The sequence below is a fragment of the Ptychodera flava genome, chromosome 17, assembly GCF_041260155.1.
Source record: "Ptychodera flava strain L36383 chromosome 17, AS_Pfla_20210202, whole genome shotgun sequence".
Taxonomy (NCBI): Eukaryota; Metazoa; Hemichordata; class Enteropneusta; family Ptychoderidae; genus Ptychodera; species Ptychodera flava.
The window spans coordinates 5,485,462-5,507,328 of NC_091944.1; the positions used below are offsets into that span (position 1 = coordinate 5,485,462).

The 21,867-nt window shown below is 36.1% G+C and overlaps 1 protein-coding gene across 1 annotated transcript in view; it reads left to right on the plus strand.

Moving 5' to 3' along the window:
- LOC139115229 (uncharacterized) overlaps nt 1-21,867 on the plus strand; it is a 211,995-nt gene that overhangs the window by 176,876 nt on the left and 13,252 nt on the right. The gene's annotated exons all lie outside the window — the stretch shown is intronic.

The following is a 21,867-nucleotide window of genomic DNA, read 5'->3' on the forward strand; positions in this document are numbered from 1 at the left end:
GGCAACTCAAATACAATAAATCATCTGCAGAACATAAATTGTGCAATGAAATGTTTAAATGTGGAGGATACTATCTCACAAGTGCTCTTGGAAAACTGTTTAATGTTGTCCTTAATTCTCGAGTAATGCCCAAATCATGGAATACTAGCCTAATTGTCCCAATATATAAACCAGGCTCAAAAACAAACCCTTCAATTATAGAGGAATCGCTATTTCAAGCTGTTTTGGAAAAAATATTCACTAGTATATTAAATCATAGATTGACAGAATACCTGAATAAAAACAAGATACTGACTGAACGACAATTTTGCTGTGGGAAAAACTGCCGTACCTCCGATGATATGTTTATATTACAAACCATTGTCAATAGGTATCCGTATCATAGTGAATGTTCGAATACAAACAAAGGTAAAAATATACTAAAATGTATGCGTGCTTCATCGATTTAAAAAAAGCATTTGACAGTGTTTGGCAGGGTGGCCTCTACATTAAACTCCTGAGAAACAATATAATAGGCAAAATGTATAATATTATAAAATCCATGTATAGCAATATGACGTACAAGATTAAAACTAACGGGGGTCTAACCAAATAATTTCAATCTACCGTAGGGGTAAAACAGGAATTAACCTAAGTCCAACACTCTTCAACCTGTTCATTAATGACCTTCCAAATATCTTTGATAATGAAAAGTGTGACCCACCAACCCTTGATAAGACTAGCATCAGCTGTCTTCTTTGCGCTGACGACATCGTCATTCTATCAAAGTCCAAAAAGGACTACAAAATTGTTTGGACAAATTAGCCACGTACACTACAAAATGGCACTTAACGGTCAACACGGATAAATAAAATATTATGATATTTAATAAGTCTAACAGATATTTGGATAATGAAGTATTTTTTATTGGGGTAAGGAGCTTAAAATAGTCAAACAATTTAACTACTTTGGTTTGGTCTTAAATTCAAATGGAAAATTTAAAATAGGACAGAAAAATCGTAAGAAAAAGGGTATGAAAGCAGTATACTTTTTAAAAGAAAAAATTGGTAGAAATCTTAATTTCCCATTAGCACAATCATTATTTGATAAACTTATCAGACCCATTCTTGTGTATGTTTGTGAGGTGTGGGGACACGAGTGTACGTCAAAATCAGCTATAGAAGACGTTCCGCTTTTGCCGGTTCTTATTGGGAATTACAAGAAACGCATCAAAACTTGCGATATACAGCGAACTCGGTCGTTATCCCATCGAAATTTTCACTCAAAAGAGATGACCAAATACTTGAATCGACTTAATAATAGTGAACACTGTCTGTCAAAGGAATCATTCCTTGTTAACAAAACTCTGAAAAGCAAATGGCAACAAAGAATGCAATTTCTGTGTTCAGCGACTATGCAAGCAACAAATTTGGATACGCCGCCGAGGAGATCGGCAAACTTTCAGCGGCAACCCTAGACTCGGCACTGACAACATTTTACGCTGAGGTCCGGACTCAGAAAGGCGAACTGTACTCGAAGAAGTCTTTGTGTTTTTGTGTCTTTGCATGTTTGCTTGTTCGGTGTATTAAAAATAATAACACATGAGAGCTAAGGCAATATTGATCACGATTTTTTGCCTGCCCTCGGGCTGGTGGTCATGATCAAAATACTGATGATGCCAGAGCCGTAGGTGAGGGCATGATCAATATTTCGATCATGACCACCTCCCCTTTGGTAAGCAATAAATTGTGTTATTTCCCTCGCTTCTAATGTGTTATTATTTAAATAAATATATCACCCTGGTACGCAGCGGCCTTGAATGCTGTCATGTTATCTGGAATCAGTGGCAGAAGAATCTTGTTGTTAATATTGAACGTGTTCAAATGAAATTTATGAAGTACTTATGTTTTAAACTTAATATGCGCTACTTTTCATCAGGATACACAGAATTATGCGAATATTTCAATTTGTCTACTTTATACAATCGTAGCAAAGTTCCGATCTTACCTTCCTTTACAAATGTGTTCATTCTGTGGTAAACTGTTCTCATTAAACTCGAATTACACTGAACGTTCTACGTAGTCTACGGTTAAACCTACCATTTCAGGTACCCTTTTCCAGAACCAATGTTCGATAAACATTCCTTTTTGCCACATGCTTTAAGCACTTATTATAACGATATTTAAAAATTACGCTCGAGTATTGGCATTTTGATAGATATAGCCATTGTAAAACAAGTGTAATTAACTATTTTTACTCATTATTTGTATGTTCTTTGTAATTGTCTTTTGAGTCAATTATATGTTTGTCTGTAATTTTATGTATTTTCAATGTTTTGAGGATCCTGTCATAGGGAATTTACTCCTGTTGGATATTCGAATAAATTAATTAATTAATTAATTAATTAATTAATTAATTAATTAATTAATTAATTAATCAATTAAGTAAAGGGAAAACACGCCACAAATCTTCCATATGTTTGAATTAGCTTTATTGCGTATTGTGTATGAGTGTGTGTATACTGTAAGTATGTATTATGTTGTGCTCTTTTATGTAAAGTGTTAATTAGCCATGGCGACGATCTAATAAAGGGAAAGCAACTCAACACAAAGTTTATATCCGTAATTGTTTGCGTTTAGTGTATGATAGTGTGCATACTGTAAGTGTATTTAATGTTTAGCTGTTTTATGCAAAATGTTAATTAGCCATGGCAATTACAATGGAACCAGATATGAACTGAATATGCTCACGTGTTTTACAACAGGTTCATTAATAGTAGTACGCTTCACGGAACAATGACTATATGTAGCAGGTTTTTTTCCACTTCGCACAGTACTCTCAGAGTTTAATCACCAATTATAAAACTTTATTTAATATGTAAATGATCTGTTTAGTTACTTGACACTGCTCAATGCTTTATGTGACAATTAGATATCCATCAGATCAACATTTGTAGCACGTTTTATTTAATTTAATGCCGTAATTTTAGAGTAATTTCACTAATTACAGAGTTCATTAAATATGCAAATAAACCCTAAATTAACTTGACACTGTTCAATGATTCATGGCACAATTACATATTTATCAAATCAATATCTGTAGCACGTTTCACAAAATTTTGGTGCCATAATTTCAGAGTTATATACCTAATTACAAAGTTATTAAATATGCAAATGAACCCTTAATTAACTTTACACTACTAAACACTTTACAACACAGTTAGATATCTGTCGTATCAGTATGTGCAGTAGTTTTCATCACATTTGATGAAGTTATTTCGGAGTTATATGACTAATTATAAGACTTCATGAAATATGCCAATGAGCTAATTATTAACTTGACACTGCTCAATGCTTCTCAGTGCAATTGGACATATATCAGATCAACATCTGTAGCAAGCTCATCAAATTTAACGCTGTAATTTTGGAGGAATATCACTAATTACAAAATTCATTAAATATGCAAATGAACCCTTAATTAACTTCACACAACTAAATGCTCTACACCACAATTAGATATATATCGGATCAGTATCTGCAGCAGATTTCATCACATTTGGTGCAGATATTTTGGAGTTATATAACGTTATATCACTAATTACAAAAATTCATAAAATATGCAAATAGCCTATTGTTACCTTGACACTGCCAAATGATTCTCAATACAATTAGATATTTATCAAAACAATATCTGTACCCGATTTCACTGACTTGGGTGCCGTAATTTCAGAGTTATATACCTAATTACAAGGTTCATTGAATATGCAAATGAACCCTTAATTAATTCCACACTACTAAATACTTTACACTACTACAGTTAGATATCAATCGGATCAGTATCTGCAGCAGATTTCATAACATTTGGTGACGTTATATCGGAGTTATATGACTAATTACAAACTTTCATAAAATATGCAAATGAGCTATTTATTAACTTGATACTGCTTAATGCTTCTAAGTATAATTAGATATATATCAGATCAATATTTGTTGCAAGTATCATCAAGTTTGGTGCAGGAATTCCAGAGTTATGTCACTAATAACAAAAGTCCATTTAATATGCAAATGAAAGATAATTGACATGACACTCACAGTATCATCATAATGTTCTAAGATTGTCATCTGTGAGAAGTTTCATGAAATTTTGTGGAGTATATCTTGATATATGTCTACATTGTCATTACCGTCTCCACAGGGAAACCATTGTACGGAAAAAAAAATATTGCATAACTTCATTAATATGCAAGCCACACTAACCAAAATCTAATCAGTTCTTGCAAGTAGCATATGGTACCTGTGTACCAAATCTGACTTGAATCCGTTTAGGCGTTTTGGAGTTATCGTGTAAACAGATAGACACACACACACACACACACACACAGACATCGCTATGACATTAGCCCATGTGTTTACACACGTGAGCTAAAAATGACAAAATAATAATCAAACCGTTCGACAAAGGAAGGGGACATTATTGTAGACACTGATGATATAAGAGAATGTCAGAGGCACACAGGTGTCACAGGCAAAGGGGCGATTTGCAATATGACACAAAATTAAAACCCAATAGGTGCGAATTTGTAAAAAACCGATCTCAAAATATCCTATGCTTCCCAAGAGTTTTCTTTGAATAAGATCCATTAATGACTGAAAAAATCATATATATAATACTTAGCCATGGCGAGGATGAAATAAAGGGAAAGCAACTCCACAAACGGTTCATATCCCCTTAGTTGTTGCATTTTGTGTATGATAGTGTGTATATTGTAAGTGTATATGTTTAGCTGTTTTATAGAAACTGTTATGAATTCATGTAAATTTAGTTTTAAAGTTTTAACATCATTTTATTATATTTCCCGCCATTTTCAAAAACTAATCACGTGACAGAGAAAATAAAAATTACAACAAAAAATGTCGGTCATCGTGTGTTGAGGATTCAAGTAAATGGAATCATCATAGAAAATATTGCATATTACAATGTATCATTTTGAAGACAAATAAATTGCCTTTCTAATAAAAAGCCAGGTCATGTTAAAAAGGAAGCTCAACTGATGACTGACAAGAAGACAGGTTTGATATAATGTTTGTTGCAAACTCGTGATTTTGCGGTACTCTTTAAAGCATGACCTCTAGTGAGTAAATATATTTTTCTGTTAAAATCCCATTTCGTTTTCCAAGAATCCCGATGCTTCTGAAAAATGAGGCATTGTTATCGGGGGGAGATGCACGTAGGCTCCCTCTAGCCCACGGCCTAATAGATCGATAGTGATGTTTGCTGTATCACCAAGACCAGAAGGCACAGAAAACTTTCCAAATACGTCCAGTCAAACTTATTTTATAGTGTAATGTTTAAAAAGTATATTTATAAAAATAGACAGTCATCAACAGTTTATATTACTTTAAGGAGAAATGACAATATGTTGATGTGCTTTAAAGTCTTTTTTCAAAGCTGTGCATTACTTCATTGCATAGCAATAAAATGCTCATTCACGATATACCAGTGTAGCAAAACTGGTAAGTTTAACGACTAGAGACAATCTGCATGGTAAATACTCAATTTTGACATGCATTTTTTTTTCTTCAGCACATTGCAACTAGTAAATAAAAGCTATAAATCTGTTTGATTTGCTTCATTGGCAAAAGTCAGTATCTAAGCTTTCTAAAACTATAAGGTACCGGTATATGGCATTGCAAGCCAGTTTACTACATCAAGGAAAGAATGTTGTACCCCTTTACCCTTAGCTTTTGCGTACCTCATACGATACACGCAATGCAAAATTGACTCCAGAGAAATAGTTTACTGTAAAATATTGCATGTTAACACTTACTTTTTTGTTCAATATGTAAGAATAAATAATGTTTAACACAAAACGCTGTCAAAATTTTGTTCATAAAAAGTAACTCACAATTGTCACATAGTATTTTGGGTAAAACATTTCCAAATTGTCAAAAAATTCATATTAAAGTCATCCTATTCTATGTTTATAAATTTATTTTGCTAAAGCTTGTGTTTCTCATAAAGAGCAGTGTCCGATCTTACCAAAAACGTAAGGTTTATATCATTTTACGCTAGTTTACTTAATCTAGGGAGGATTTGTGTAGAGGATGGCCTTCTGGAAAGTGGATCTTAATCAAGTTGAGAAAATTTCTGCCGATGTTGGTTTTCACTGCGCTTTGTTGAACGGGGTCGTACCAAATGATTTGTCTGCTTCGTTGTCTTTGTTTTCGTTGCTTAGTGACGGGGCTCATACTTCATCTTATTTGTGTGTCCATTTTGTTTCAGGGCCTTTTCGAAGTCGGGGCGGCTTTCTGGAATGTTGTTTCACAATCTGAGATGTTTGATATTCTTCTGTTGACGGAGGCAAATGTTTCGTTGCCAGGATCAGCGGGGGATGGTTGGATCGCCTGTCGACGTAGTGTAGCTGGTTGTTTGTTTTGCTGTATGTCTGGTAAGAAGCGTTTTGCAAGTTGAATGTGACGTCGAGAAAGTTGGTGATTTTGATGTTCGCTTGTGATAGTAATGCGGAGGTCAAAGAGTGGAAAATGCAGGTGAGTACCTTTTTCAGTTTTTCGGGTTGTCTTGCTAATTTGCTGCTTGCGGTAGCGAGTCCGTAGTCTCGGTAAAGCATAGGGGGCGGTACGAATGTCCGTTCCCCGGGATAGGGGCGGGACTAGGGGTGTCTTTGGCTCAGCGTAGGTTTCTTCTTGCGATTGTTCATTTTATTTAAATACGTTTAATTATGATTGCCAATAAAGATTTACACTGCCACTTTTTTTGTTGTCTTTTTCTTATGTGAGAACTGGTTTCGTAAGGATTTCTTTTTCTCCGTCCGCATCGCTGTGTCACGTATTTGCCCTTTGACAATCATATGAAAACTTCTATCACTGTGCTGCGTCTATTATCTGATGCGTTTGATTGCCTAATTCGCCAAAGCAAGCAAGGGTAAATTACTAATCTGTGGACGCTGTCACAAGCTTATCACAGGATTAACTTTGACAAAGTCAACAATGAACGCACCAGCAAGGTCTCCTGTTATACCTTGCTGGCGCGTTCGTTGTTGACTTTGTCAAAGTTAATCCTGTGATAATCTTGTGACAGCGTCCACAGATTAGTAATTTACCCTTGCTTTCTTTGGCGAATTAGGCAATCAAACGCATCAGATAATAGACGCAGCACAGTGATAAAAGTTCGCATAAGATTGTCAAAGGACAAATATGTGACACAGCGACGAAGGAAAAGAAAACGATCGTTTCAAAACCAGTGCTAACATTAGACCATAGACCCTGGAACGAGACAAGGACACCAAAGGTTGGCAGTATAACTCTTTATTGGCAATACATATCATAGTCTTAAGTATTCAAATAAAATAACCAATAAAAAGAAGAAACCTGTCTTAAGACCAGACACCCTATCCCCACTCCTACCCCTGGGGACGGACATTTGTACTATCCCCTATGGGTATACCGTCTCTGGGTGTGATTTATTGCTATTATATCATAACAGTATATTGAAATTCTGACATGGAACGTCAGAGAAGATTTTTAGCTCCTATATATGCATATGTATATATGCAAATGGGAGGTATTCTTATAAGGTGGCAAAATGGCGTATGTATGTATGTATGTATGTATGTATGTATGTATGTATGTATGTATGTATGTATGTATGTATGTATGTATGTATGTATGTATGTATGTATGTATGTATGTATGTATGTTAGTCTGTCAAGATCCAAAACTCATAAACCGCAATGGCTGCCGTCTTAGTATTTAGTGTACAGGTGCACCTAGGAGTGGAGATGTTAATTTCTTCAAATGAACATGTCAGTGCCAAAAATATGCAAATGAGGGGGAAAAAAGGAAAAATCCTGCAAATGGCTAAAACTCAGTAAGCATTGGTCAGATTGGTTGAAACTTAGTATGCAGATTCCTTGAGGTATCCTAAATTATGTGTGCACAAATCGGGTTGAAATTCGCATGTTTGTATTTTTAGGGTATTTTTTCCGTTTTTAGTCAAACACTCTTCTTCTCTGAAATCGCTTGTCTGATCACTCTGAAAGTTAATATTCATGTTCCTCAGGATGACCCCAGTCAAGTTTGTACAAATTTAATTGATATTATTATATTTGTAATTTTGGGCAATTTTAAAAATTTTTGGTCAAAATTTCTTTTATCCAAAAAGTACTGATCTGATAGCTTTGATATTTTGTATACAGGTATCTAAGACTTACCTCGATATAATGTATTGAAATTATGGTGAAACTGGCAATTTTTTTATTTTTGGGACAATTTTTGCCTTTTTGGTCAAACAATTTTTTCTCCTAAAACTACTGATCTGGTAGCTTTGATATTTAGTGTACAGGTCCCTAGGACTTATGTTAATAAGATACATTGAAATTAGGACTAAATCTACAATTTTGTATTTTGGGGGCAATTTTTGTCATTTTTGGTCAAAAATTTGTTTCTCAAAATTTACCAGTCTGATTGCTTTTATATTTAGTAAAAAGGTTCATAGGATTTATGTTAATATGATATATTGAAATTCAGTTGAAATCTCTGGAATTTTGAATTTTTGGGGCAACTTCGTGAAACTGTCAATTTTACAGGGATATCTTTCGATTTGTATTTTTTAGATTTTTCTCGGTAATTGTATACCTACTGGAACGAAGAGTATATAATTTGGAGATTTACTAAGCATTTGACATAGTAAACTGTATTTGTGTTGAAATGCGGTAAAAAATCATTAGAAAACATAGCTGAGGTGATTTTAGCAGGTTTGGTTGCCAACAAATATATTCCAAAATTTTTTCTATGTTTATATCAAGGTTGTAAACAGTTGACACACTTCCTGCCATCTGTTCATTGTATATCTCATGCAAAGATGGTCAACACAAAGGGGTGGACCATTGATATCCTGGGGGGAGGGTCCTGGCAGATTTTGAAAAAAATCCCAAACAAATGTCGATAAAATCAGCCAGAGAAGGTTTGACAAAAAGAAAGGTTGGAGAATGGGGGAAAAGAATGTAAAATGGGTCCGATCAAAGATAACGTACCTTATCAATCTTCTTCTAGACACCCCCTCCCTTTATCAAAAGGTCCACCCTGATGTTTTTTTGCGGGCAATTAACAATGTAGTGTATATTAGTTTAAGATGTCAACTTAGCTAAGGATTTGAAAGGAATAGTTAAGTTCACCTCAGTTAAATTTCTTAACTTTATCTCTTGTGTCATCATCCTTGTATAATTTTTTAAGTTTATTAGTTGTTCCGATGTGGATGCACTAATTGTTCTGGAAGAAAACAGTGTTTAATTTTCCCTGTAAGGTTTCTGTCAAATATTGTAAACGAAAATCAAGAACAGTTTCTGTTTGCTTGTAAAAGATGATATATTTGCCAATACATAAACTTCCTTGCAGATTGATTGTCTTAAAAATTATCACAGATTGATCGTCTTAAAATTTATCACAGAAGTAGAAAGGAAAGGAAACTAATCAAATTGCCGTTACATATTCACCTTGAGTACCTGTCCGCCTATATTAACTTTTTATCATTACATTCAGCTGTTTGTTATATATTTATCACTCTCCATGGGCCAAGGCACACTTGTCGAGGGCCAATGTCATCACTTTGTGCCAGTCTGTGTTTGTCAGTTTGTCTGTATATATGTCCATGTTTCATACAATTGTTGACTTGTTTTGATAACTATATTGGAGCGAACAGTGATGTTGTCACTATTTTTGCTTATGCTCATGCCGAGAGCTAGCACGTGTGCCAACCGTGGTATATCGCGAATATACCACGGTTCTTTTCACGTCTCGACCAATGAGCTTGCTGCATTTCCGCCATCAATATACGGTATGATATAATTCACAATATATTTGATACTGTGACATACTAAAGAATGAGAAAAATGGCAAGATATTTCTCATTCTTATTGATGCAACTATTTTCCTTTGTGTCACAGGTTTACTCGATCTGATTAAAACCAGATGTAGAGTACGGCGACATCGATTTCTATACTTGCGTGGTATTCTCTTGCTGTCGCGACAGAAAGAGAATACCGCGTGAGTAAGACTTCGCCGTACTCTACATGTGCTTAAGCTTTTTTCATGACTAGAATAATCGTAAACAAAAGACAGTTTCTGTCATTATTATCTGTGCTTTCATGGTTTCAATGTTAAAAGAAGAGCTCCTCTCAGACACTGCGCATATCAGATTTAGCTACAACTAAAAAAATAGCTCTCTATTGCTTAGATGTAATTGGCAAGTCTAAACACCCATCAAAGTTTTTGATTGACTGCTTTTCTCTCTTTGATATTAATGATTGACATCCATTTATGTACAACAGTTCTTGACACCTGTTTATGCATAGAAAGTGAAGTGTAGAATACATTCACAGCTCATTCAAAACATTTATACTTTGAAATTCCTATCTTACAACGATTTTATTAAAACACGGATGACTTAATGTTTAAAATCTACCTTTTCTTTTTGTTTTGTATACAAATGATTTAGCTTGGGACACTGATTGAGAAGTATGCAGATGACACAGGGGTTGTGCGGTTTATTTCGAGCGATGACGATCAGGAATTCGAATATTTTGAGTGTATCGACTTTGTTAATACCTGGTGTAATGACAACTATTTAGATCTTAATGTGTCAAAGACGAAAGAGCTTGTTCTGGACTTTAGAAGGAAACAAAATGAAAAACAGTCAGTTGTGATAAATAATATGAAGGTAGAAAGAGTGTCAGCATATCCATACTTAGGCTGTATGATCGACTGTAAACTGTCATTCTCACAACATGTAGAAAATCAACTGAAAAAGGTAAACAAACGAATGTATTATGTAAGAATCGATGAGAAAGTTAAATGTAAGTTCAAGTGTAATTGCTCTTTTTTCAACTCAACAATATCATCTATTAATATTATATAGGGCTCAGCCCTTGGTGTCGCGCCAGGGGTTATTAAAGATTGGCAATGTTATTGATTGATTCATGATAAACTGTAATTGTTACTTCATAAACGTTTATATGACAACTATGCCCAGTTTCCCTCTGATGAAAGCAGTTCACGTACGTACACGACGTCAAACCCTGCAGCAGGGCAGGTATAGATTTTCTGTAGCGTGTAAAAATTTTGGACAAAAATTGGCAATTTTTACAATGATAATAGCCTATTGCGATAAACAAGGGACGTATTATGCAATCATTATCATTGCAATGGTAACCGCACTGCCCACCTTCCACTTGCAAGCTGAAAACTATAGCGTTTCGTCTAAAAACTGGCAATTTTTGAATCTAATTATTGACACAGGGGGCGCTCTTCTATAATTCAATCCCAGCATTCTTTGCGTATGCCCCCGTTCATATGCACGACAGTTTTCTCCCTTTATCTATATTAACGATATTTTGTATCAGCGACAAGGTGCATAATAACATTTACTGGCTAATAAAAGAGGTATATTTTATAAAATGCATGTTATATAATAGTAATTTGTTTCGTTTTTGTTTATTTACGAGTACTCAAAAAAAAAACATGGCGGCGCCCATGAAAGAAGGGTACACTTCCGGTTACTCGCATAGTATATTATGAATAAGCGCATGCGTAGTCAGTAAGCCGCTGGCGCGACTATTAACTATGCTAGCACCGCTTTCTACGATCTGCTATCAAATCATCTCAAAGAAGACCTCAATCGACCTACAAAAATATGTAAAAAGCTGCTTGATGACAACCCGGATGAACTTGCGCAGAACTCAGAGGTATACAAAGATAAAGTTATTAAGATGGCAAAGAAAATATTGAAAGATCCGAATCATCCACTCCATACAGAATACGAATACCTTCCAAGTGGTCGTCGCCTTAGGTTTCCACGTTCTCGTACAAATAGATTTAAGCATAGCTTTGTACCAAGGTCAATCAGCCTATTGAATCAGTGTAACCTGATGCGTGTCTGTGTACATGTATGTATAGGTATTATTATAAGTACATTTAGTCTTTATGCATTATATTAATTTTTCTTTTTGTCTTCTGCCAATGTACACAAAATTTCATGTAACTATTACATGACAAATAAAGAATGAATGAATGAATGAATGAATACCCGCAAAAGTATACATATAATTTATTTATCGAATTTATATTCCACCTTTTGTTTTACCTTTGTCGCTGGGATCACCCTGTTTCCGAAATTTGAAATAGGGGTAACCCTGTTTTCTAGGGGAGTCAACCACTTTTTGATGTCGGCAAAAACTAATCACCGCCCTCAGGCCGAAGAAACTGACCAATTCCTAAGTAATTTGAACAAAGCTATACACATTCAGGTTCTTGGCATATCGAAACATGTATTTGTTATTCTGGTTTATCGGTGTATGCAATCAATCACAAACAGATTGCATTCAACATCAGGTGATATTTCTAATTTTCGGGGGTTTTTTTGCTTTTTTTTAATCCTTGCTTTCCGTTTGTGAAAGAAAATCGCCATCTTTTATTAAGTTTTTTTTTCTCGGAATGGAATTTTTTGGGAGTAATGCGTTGTCATACATTACAATACAGTATATTGTAAAAAGAATGAAATTTTAGAGGGGAAGTGAAAAGTGTCCGTATCTTTCCTTCTGTTATGCTTTGAAAAAAATTTCTACCGACTATGTTTTTCCGTTCTTTCCATCAGAGATCTAGAGAGTCTCCCCTTCTAAACAATGAGTAGCAAAGCTAGGCTGATTTAAAGAAGCCTACGCAATTTTGAAAAAAATGCACTTGCCCGTCGAGTTTCCCCGCCCACGCGCCCGTATGCCGCCTAGACTGAAATCGCTAAGATGGACAGATTTTCGCCCGAACAGTGTCAATAGTTTGCTCCACCTGTAGCTGTATTTGTTTGTGAGGATTTGTGAAGTGGTTTCGTCCTGACCCTTTGCGTCATCACTGTGGGGAAGGCCTCTATAGTTTGGGCAAATCGAGGCCTGAGCTTGCGTACTAGTGAGGGGGATCCTCACCCACGACTACATCGCGTTCTACGTATTTGTTGTTTTCAAGGCAGTGTTTCAGGCTCCATTTCCAACGTTTATGCGACGAACCCGACAGATGTACAATGAGAAGAAACAAACGATCGCAAGATAGGAACAATTATCGAGCTCGACGAGCCAAGTACAACACCACACGTAGTTTGAATAGGCTGAGAATGTTGGAGCACAGGGGACTCGTGCTTGTTGTTTATTTGTGTCTGTTTGTTTGTGTGTATGTGTTTGTGTTTGTTTATTTGTTATTTTAATAAAATAACAGCGAAAAGCTAATTTGTTAATATTTGTCAATAAAGAGCAGTTTATTTATTTGTTTGTTTGTTTGTTTATATATTTGTTTGTTTGTTTGTTTGTTTGTTGATACGTATTTACGATGGTTAGGGTTAGGGTTAGGCTTAAGTTAGGGTTAGGGTTAGGGTTAGGGTTAGGGTTAGGCTTAAGTTAGGGTTAGGGTTAGGGTTAGGCTTAAGTTAGGGTTAGGGTTAGGGTTAGACTTATTCACTCCCTCTATATATTGAGACAAGGGGAGCAAGTGGGATTCCAACATCTGTATTTTCAAGTCAAGAAAAACACACCAAATAAATGCCAGACAATTGAAATATTGGGTTTGTGGCAGCATCATGTCCTGTACTTACCACACCTATCCTTTAATTCGATGGAAAGGGCAAAAATCGGCGATATTTAGCATCTTTCTCCTTTGATTCGTACAGTTTGTACGGCAAAACGTAAGTGTCACACTTTGGCGGGTTAGTACGTCAGAGAAATTCAAATCGGACCAATCAGGTAGCTTGTTAGACTCACAACACTACGCGTACGCCAGTTCTCAAGCGACTATACCACAGCAAGATGCAGTCGTGCCTGTGACTAATACGTGTTCGCAGATATCGAGAATGCAACAAAAAAGTCGTTGAGTCACTGTTCATGACAACGGATCATACTTTAAAATAATAAAGAAACCATTAAAAGATGTTAAAACAATGGGAAACTCGAGTTCCCTTTTCAGCAACGTAAGGAAAATGACACGTTTTTCCAGTACTTTCTTGATTCTTTGACCCTGCTCACCCGTCGCCTAAATAGAATAGTCTCACACACGTCCGCCATGGTTTATTTTCATTGACGGCCACGATCTCTGTTTTCATCTTCTGAACATGCAGTTGCTTTTGTTTGAAGCAATTATCCTTTCATTTTGAAGCCTTTTTTTCCTGGTGACTATTACAATCACTGCTATGTTGTTGTTTTCACAAGATGTATACGGTTTGATACAGGAATATTGAGTTGCCTTTCCGTGTAGGCAATATGCATGCCATGCCAGTTCACATTTACACTCAGATAGATCAGCAGCATACATGTTCATGACGTCTTTGTTTCAAGTTTGTTTGTTTTTTTCGACGCTGAAATTTTACCAAATGTCACTTCTGTATTCAGAGATTGTGTAATCAATACCTTTGGATAAAGATGATTTGGAAAGCGATAGACACATCCAGAGGAGTTGAAAAAATCGTGCATAAAATTAGCATAAGTTAAGCGTCCGTGGCATGGGCAGATGCTCGAGCCCCTCCCATGGTTTTTACCACCGCTCAGGGTTGCCGAACCGGGGGCTTATAGTATACTCGGACGAGTACGGTATTGTTCGTAGTTGGAAGGTTACTGCCCGTAGTTTACTTTCGATAGCTAGAAAACTATCAGAATTGAACCAATACCAAGAACAACTTTTCCAGCCGCGGAAATTCAACCGTGGCGACGGTCTCTCTGTATTTGTTTACTTCCGGGTTTACGCTCATGTTTTTGCATTTACCACCATAGGCTCGTATATCTCACGAACTGATTGGAAATGAGTGCGTTCCGCACAGATGTATAGTTGAAGTACTCTAGTGGAACCTTCTTCTCATAAGACAAAAGTGAATGTTGCAGCATACAAAGTTGTAGTGAACCGATTCGTAAAGGGAAAATGAACATGGCAAAATGCGCCAAAGTAAAATCATCCTGGTTCGAGCCCCACAACGGTAACGTCCCCAGTTCGGGCCAAGGCAGGGCTAACAAGCTATCTGATTGGTCCAATTTGAATTTCACTGTGACGTACTAACCCGCCAAAGTGTGACACTTACGTTTTGCCGTACAAACTGTACGAATCAAAGGAGAAAGATGCTAAATATCGCCGATTTTTGCCCTTTCCATCGAATTAAAGGATAGGTGTGGTAAGTACAGGACATGATGCTGCCACAAACCCAATATTTCAATTGTCTGGCATTTATTTGGTGTGTTTTTCTTGACTTGAAAATACAGATGTTGGAATCCCACTTGCTCCCCTTGTCTCAATATATAGAGGGAGTGAATAAGCCTAACCCTAACCCTAACCCTAACTTAAGCCTAACCCTAACCCTAACCCTAACCCTAACCCTAACTTAAGCCTAACCCTAACCCTAACCATCGGAAATACGTATCAACAAACAAACAAACAAACAAATATATATAAACAAACAAATAAACTGCTCTTTATTGACAAATATTAACAAAACAGCTTTTCGCTGTTATTTCATTAAAAATAACAAATAAACAAACAAAAACACATACACACAAACAAACAGACACAAATAAACAACAAGCACGAGTCCCCTGTGGTTGGAGCATCCAGGACTCAGGTGAAAACATCGCCATAACTAGCTGCAAAATTGTAGCTCTACGGTGAGTCGGTCGGTGAGTTTTGGTTTTTGCGACCATGTATACCAGTAGAGCTACAATGGTTTTTGGTATTTGTTCAAGCACGTCGATCGCGTTCCATAAACATTTAGCGTGTTTCTGGGAGCCGCCATTAGCGGAAGTTGGCGCTGCCTGTGGACTGCCCGAGAACTGCTCGAGTGAAAAGAAGGCCAAATTTCGCCAATTTTAACACTAAGCCAATATGTTCAACTTATCTCATGCCCGGCTAACCAAAAATATCATTGATTTGGCGTTCACCTATTGTTTTTTCTAGCGGTTTTGGAACCCGGAAGACGGTGGATTATCGACCAAAAAGACGTCCCCAGCTAGCTTGATTGTGAGATCATACCATTTAGTGCAAGGGGTGTTAGGCTGTCAAGCTGCACACTTGCGGCTAGGATATCGTACCACCTCTTGCACTGAATGGTATGATCTCAGTATCAAGCTGGCGACATCAAAATGCTGCGCCATGTGCGGCGAGCTTATTTTGAACGCTTCAGGGCCTTCAGCATTGTAGCTCTACTGGTGAGCGAAGTCGCAAAGACCAAAACTCACCGACCGCCTCACCGTAGAGCTACAATTTTGCAGCTACGCCATCACTTTTTATTCCCTTTCTTCGAGAACTATTATAATGGACCTAAAAACATGTTCAACTTTGCAAATGATACTTCGGTCGATGTTTTAGTGTTGATGCGTAAGGTAACTGAAATGACCGCTTCAAACACACACACACTTTCGACTCATCGCATGCAAACCGCTAAACCGTGACTGATGCAGTTTAGCAGTTTGCCTGCATTTGAGTCGAAAGCCTGTGTTCATACACCTTGGGAGGGTCTCGCTACCCCTATAATCAGTGATCATCCGTGCTTTGGACAAGAATATACCCATAGACCATGTACCATTGGACCTATCACATGGTAGACCCTTGTTTAAACGCCAATGGACCATTCAATCGCGCTATTGAATCACGTGGCACAAGTTTATTGGTGAGTGATATTAAATGGGGTGTCAGAGCATCAAAGAGGAGCAGTGTGACCACTCATTCTCATACATATAGATCCCCGTCAAATTTTAGACGGGTGGATAAGAGTGATTCTTTCCAAGTAAATAGGCCCTACAATAGAAGGCCATACTATAATTATGGCAATGGTGTATACACTACTAGATATGACCATTGTGATCGCAACCAGTTTTAGATTGTGACCAGCACAGCAGATATGTTGATGTGCATTGTTTCTTTTCATGTTGTTTGTTTTTAATGTCCTGGAACTATCTGGATACAGCCACTATGGCTAAATGTTACACTGTGCTTCAATAGAGTTGAGTGTCTATTAACATTTGTCAACGTAGTGCTTAACTTAGCACACCTGTTGTTCTGGCTACTTTTTTTCTATTTCTATTTGTAGTCAGCTGTTCATCAAGTTTTCCGTCAATTTATCCAGTTCTGTTAGTCAGCTTTTACACTGCCATGTGTTTTAAGCGTTCTTTCTTACGTGTTTGAAGTTGGAACATCCAAGGTGGTTTATCAAAAAATGTGGTGATGAAGATTTTCTATCAATTGTTAACCAATTTGATATAATGTGTATTCAAGTGACGTGGCTTTCGAAGTCAAACACTGTTGCATTAGATAGTTATAGTTATTTTCGATCGGATAGAAGTTTACAACATAAACGTAGTAAACGGGCTGCTGGGGGATCTGTTGTTGTATTTAAGTCGTGCCTTAAGACAGGTATTCATAAGATAAAATCAAAAAATGTCTGACTTTCTCTGGGTAAAACTTGATAAGGATTTTTTCTCATTCAGCAGTGATGTTTTTATGTGTTGTGTATATTTACCTCCACAAGGGTCTGTAATGCATGTAAATAATGATTATTTTGAAACTCTTCATTCTGAGATTCTTGAATTTTCTAGTTTGGAGACATAATTTTAGTAGGAGACTTTAATGCTAGGACAGGTAATTTGCAAGATTATATTCAACGTGATGACATAAATCACTGTCCTACACCTAATGATTATATTCCCGACTCTGTACACAATAGAATTTCAATGGATAATGGTAGTTGTAGTTTCAATTCCTTTGGGAGACAACATTGATCTTTGCATTCAAAACGGCTTACAGGTTTTAAATGGTAGAACTGCAGGGGATCTTTATGAAAACCAACTTGTTACAAGGGAAATGGATTTAGTACAGTAGATTATGGTATTGTTACGAAGAATTGAGTGAACCAGATAGATTATTTCAAAGTATATGCTTTTACACATTTCTCTGATCATTGTCCAATAGGTTTTTCTATGAATATAAATAATATTGTGAAGCAGTCAGTTGATGTAGAGTGTAAACCATGTTCAAGTAAATATTTGTGGAATGATAATGCTAAACAAGATTTCTTAAATACTGTGCAAAGTTCATCTATTCAAGAAGACTTTCGAAATTTTAATATTGAGTGTCATAGTTCCCATTCTTATGATAATATTGTAAAAGTATTTGAAGGTATTATTCACAAAGTTTTAGATCGCTGTTTACGTAAGTTTACGCCGAAATTGAAAAAAAAGAAACCAAAATATGTTGTTCAGCCTTGGTTTGATAAGTCTTGTTTTTCACTCCGTAAAGATCTTAAAGTTTGCTGTAAACTGTTGAATCGCTACCCAAATGATCCACATATTAGAGGGAGAAAAATTGTTAAAATATAGACGGTCAACTTTCAGAGAGAGTCAATTAAGGAAATTAGAAAAGGTTTATTCCGAAGACCGTAATGATTACTGGAAATTGTGGAAGGATATTTCAGGGAGTCATGTCTGTAAGAAAATTGACTCGTCTATCTCTCCTGCTGAATGGTTTTATCACTTTAAGCAGTTAGGTGATTTTTCTTGTGAAGAAACTGATAATGTTTCTAAACGTATCATATCTGAATTAACAAAAATGGAAGCAGCCAATGAATATGATGTGAACTTTATTCTTAATTCGACATTTAGAGTATCAGAAATATTAAAGCTTTGCGTAAATTAAAATCAGGGAAATCCCCAGGTGTTGATGGTATTTTGAATGAAATGCTAAAATATGGTGGTTCTTCCATACTTATTCCATTGTGTTCATTATCCAATGTCATCCTCAGATCAGTAACATTTCCAAATGCTTGGAAAAAGCATATTTGGTCCCTGTGTTCAAATCAGGTGATACATGTGATCCGTCAAATTACAGAGGGATTTCTATAAATAGTTGCCTTGCAAAACTGTTTACCTCTTTGTTGAATAAGAGCCTTATAAACTTTCTTAATAGCAATGGTATTCGTTCGCCATTTCATTCTGGTTTCAGAGCAAAGAGCAGAACTGCAGATAATCTTCTTGTTTTGCGTTCTGCTATCGATCAGCATGTCTACGCGAAATTTTGTCAGCCAAGCTATAGTCCCGTCGGAGGTACCTTTATTGTTGTTTTGTAGATTTTAAGAAAGCATTTGGCAGGGTTTGGCGTACAGGTTTACTTTGGAAATTACAGAAATACGGCATTAATGGTGATTTTTATTGCTTAATTAAGTCCATGTACGACAACATTAAGTATTGTGTGAAAAGTAACAACTCCTTTACTGAAGAATTTGACTCCAATTTAGGAGTTAAGCAAGGATTTGACTCCAATTTAGGAGTTAAGCAAGGGTGTAACTTAAGTCCAACTTTGTTTAATATTTTATAAATGATCTTCCCAGTACATTTGGTTCCAGTCAGGACTGTCCTATCAAACGTGGTAAACTCCTTATCAATTGTCTAATGTATGTTGACGATCTTTTATTGATTTCAGAATCTGAAACAGGCTTACAAAGCTGCTTAGATAAACTTCATAGTTTTTGTCGTGAATTGAAATTAACTATTATTATAAAGAAAACGAAAGTTATTGTGTTTAACAAAAGTAATCATCTTGTAAAAGGAGTTACACTCACTTACAATGGAGTGACTCTTGACTTATTGAAAGTGTATTATTGTTACCTTGGTTTTGTCATTACCCCAAATGGTAAATTGAAAGGTAATTTTCACAATCTTAAATTGCAGGCAATGAAAGCTCTTTTCAGCCTTTGTAAGGGCCTTCAAAATGGTTCACTTTCTGTAAAATCACTCTTTGATAGTTTAATTGTTCCTAGTATGACATATGGCTGTGAAATATGGGGACATGAAATTAATGACAAATGTAACTTTCTCAATGATGTAATTAGTATATGTTATTATAGATTTATCCTAGGAGTCTCTAAACATGCACTGTCTGATGGTGTTGTTTGAGAGCTGGGTAGATATCCAATTCACTTTACGGTGATAAAGCAAATGCTCAAATACTGGCATAGATTGGTTTTATCAGATGACATCTTACTGAGATCTGCTCATACATCCAGGTTGAATTCAGATTGGTCTAATAATATACAAAGCATTTTGAACTCTTACATTGGGAGTGATATATGGTCTTGTGTTTGCAACATCAATTCCATAGTTAAAAATTTACATGATAGTTATGTGAAATGTATGAACAAACACGGCTGAGAAACATTCATAATGATACAATGAAGTGTGGAATGCAGACGAATAAGCTCCGAGCTTACAGACTATTTAAGACAAAATTTGAATTTGAAAGTTACTTGCTAGATATAAGATCTTTTACCTGTAGGAGGTGGCTGACAAAACTAAGAATTTCGGATCACAACCTACAAATAGAACTGGGTAGAAGGTCAATTCCAAAAGTTCCTGCAAATGAAAGATTCTGCAAGCATTGTAAGTCTTTAGTTGAGGATGAATTTCACTTTGTAATAGAATGTCCAAAATACAGAGCTTATCGAGATAGTCTATTTTCATCCACAAGTTTGTATAATCCTGGCTTTCTTGATTTGAATGACAGAGAAAAGTTCATGTATATCTTTACTCACGAAGATAAACTATCTCTTGCCAAATTTATTTCTTGTACGTCAGTTCCTCCCCCCCCCCCCAGCAGCAGCTTTATCCAGTGTTTGCTGAGTTTTCTAATTTTGCCTTACCGCACTCCTCGAGTGTGTTGTTGAGCAATAAAGTAAAGTAAAGTAAAGTAAAGTAAAGCTATTCAGATTGCCATACCTCATACCCATCTCTAACACAAGCAAGTCGTGGCAGGTCTGCCCATATCAGGTGTGGCGTCCCCATCCCAGTTCCCACATGGAGTGCATTTTTACTATTAAGCCTTTGACTTGTGCTCTGGTTTGAATATGTGGTCACTGGTGATTACTTTAAGGTAGATCATGCCTCGGGGACAGATATTCTCACCCTTAACTTTTACAATTCTTTTCTCATATACCACTTGTAGGGGTTGGCGGCCATATCGGTAAATCTTGGGTAATTTGTTTCTCTTGTACCAAAATTTGCACGGTGTCCCCCGATTTTTATTCTTGATTTTGAAAGAAAGTGGTTGAAAGATTCCTTGTGGAAAGTTATAGCAAAAGTTTAAGTCTTTTACTTTCGAGGCGCATACTACCTTAATAATTTTAAAATTGTACCACAGTGAGGTCTGTCTATAAAGAACCCTTGTATGTCAAAATCATTAAAATCACCAAAAAGTCCTTTTGATGCTCCAAAATGTAAAATACCAGAGGCTTGTGTCAAGACTTTCTGACTGCTGATGAATTAAATGTAGCAGCTGGGTACAACGTACTTCTCTGTTATGTATATGTATTTTATGAGTTAGGACTGAAACCCATATGCTGAGAAGTAGTACAGTCCTTATAGTGATACTAGTAAGTTTAGTGGACATGTAGTTGGCAAACAAATATGCACTTTATGATCACAAATTACAAACAGAGATAATTTCATTGCTGTTACGTATCAACAATAATAAGTATCATATCCATTTGCCATCTACCCCTCTTAGTCTTAATGGATGCTCCCACTGGTATGACCTCTGATGTGTGGATTCTTGTACAAGAACAACTTGCAAGACTTACAAAGCTGAGGACCAAATATGATTTACCTTTTTTGTAATGTTTTCATTTGTTCTGTTCTGCTAAGTTATGTGTGTCAAAATCAAAATTATTAACCTTGCTAATATAACATGCTGTCCCATCCAGGGTATGCTTTACAGCAATGTTTAACTGTTTATACATGAATTTTAGTCTGTTGAAAAAATAGAACCTGAAGCAAAATATATTTATTATTCAAACTTCAATTAGTTTACCATAGAT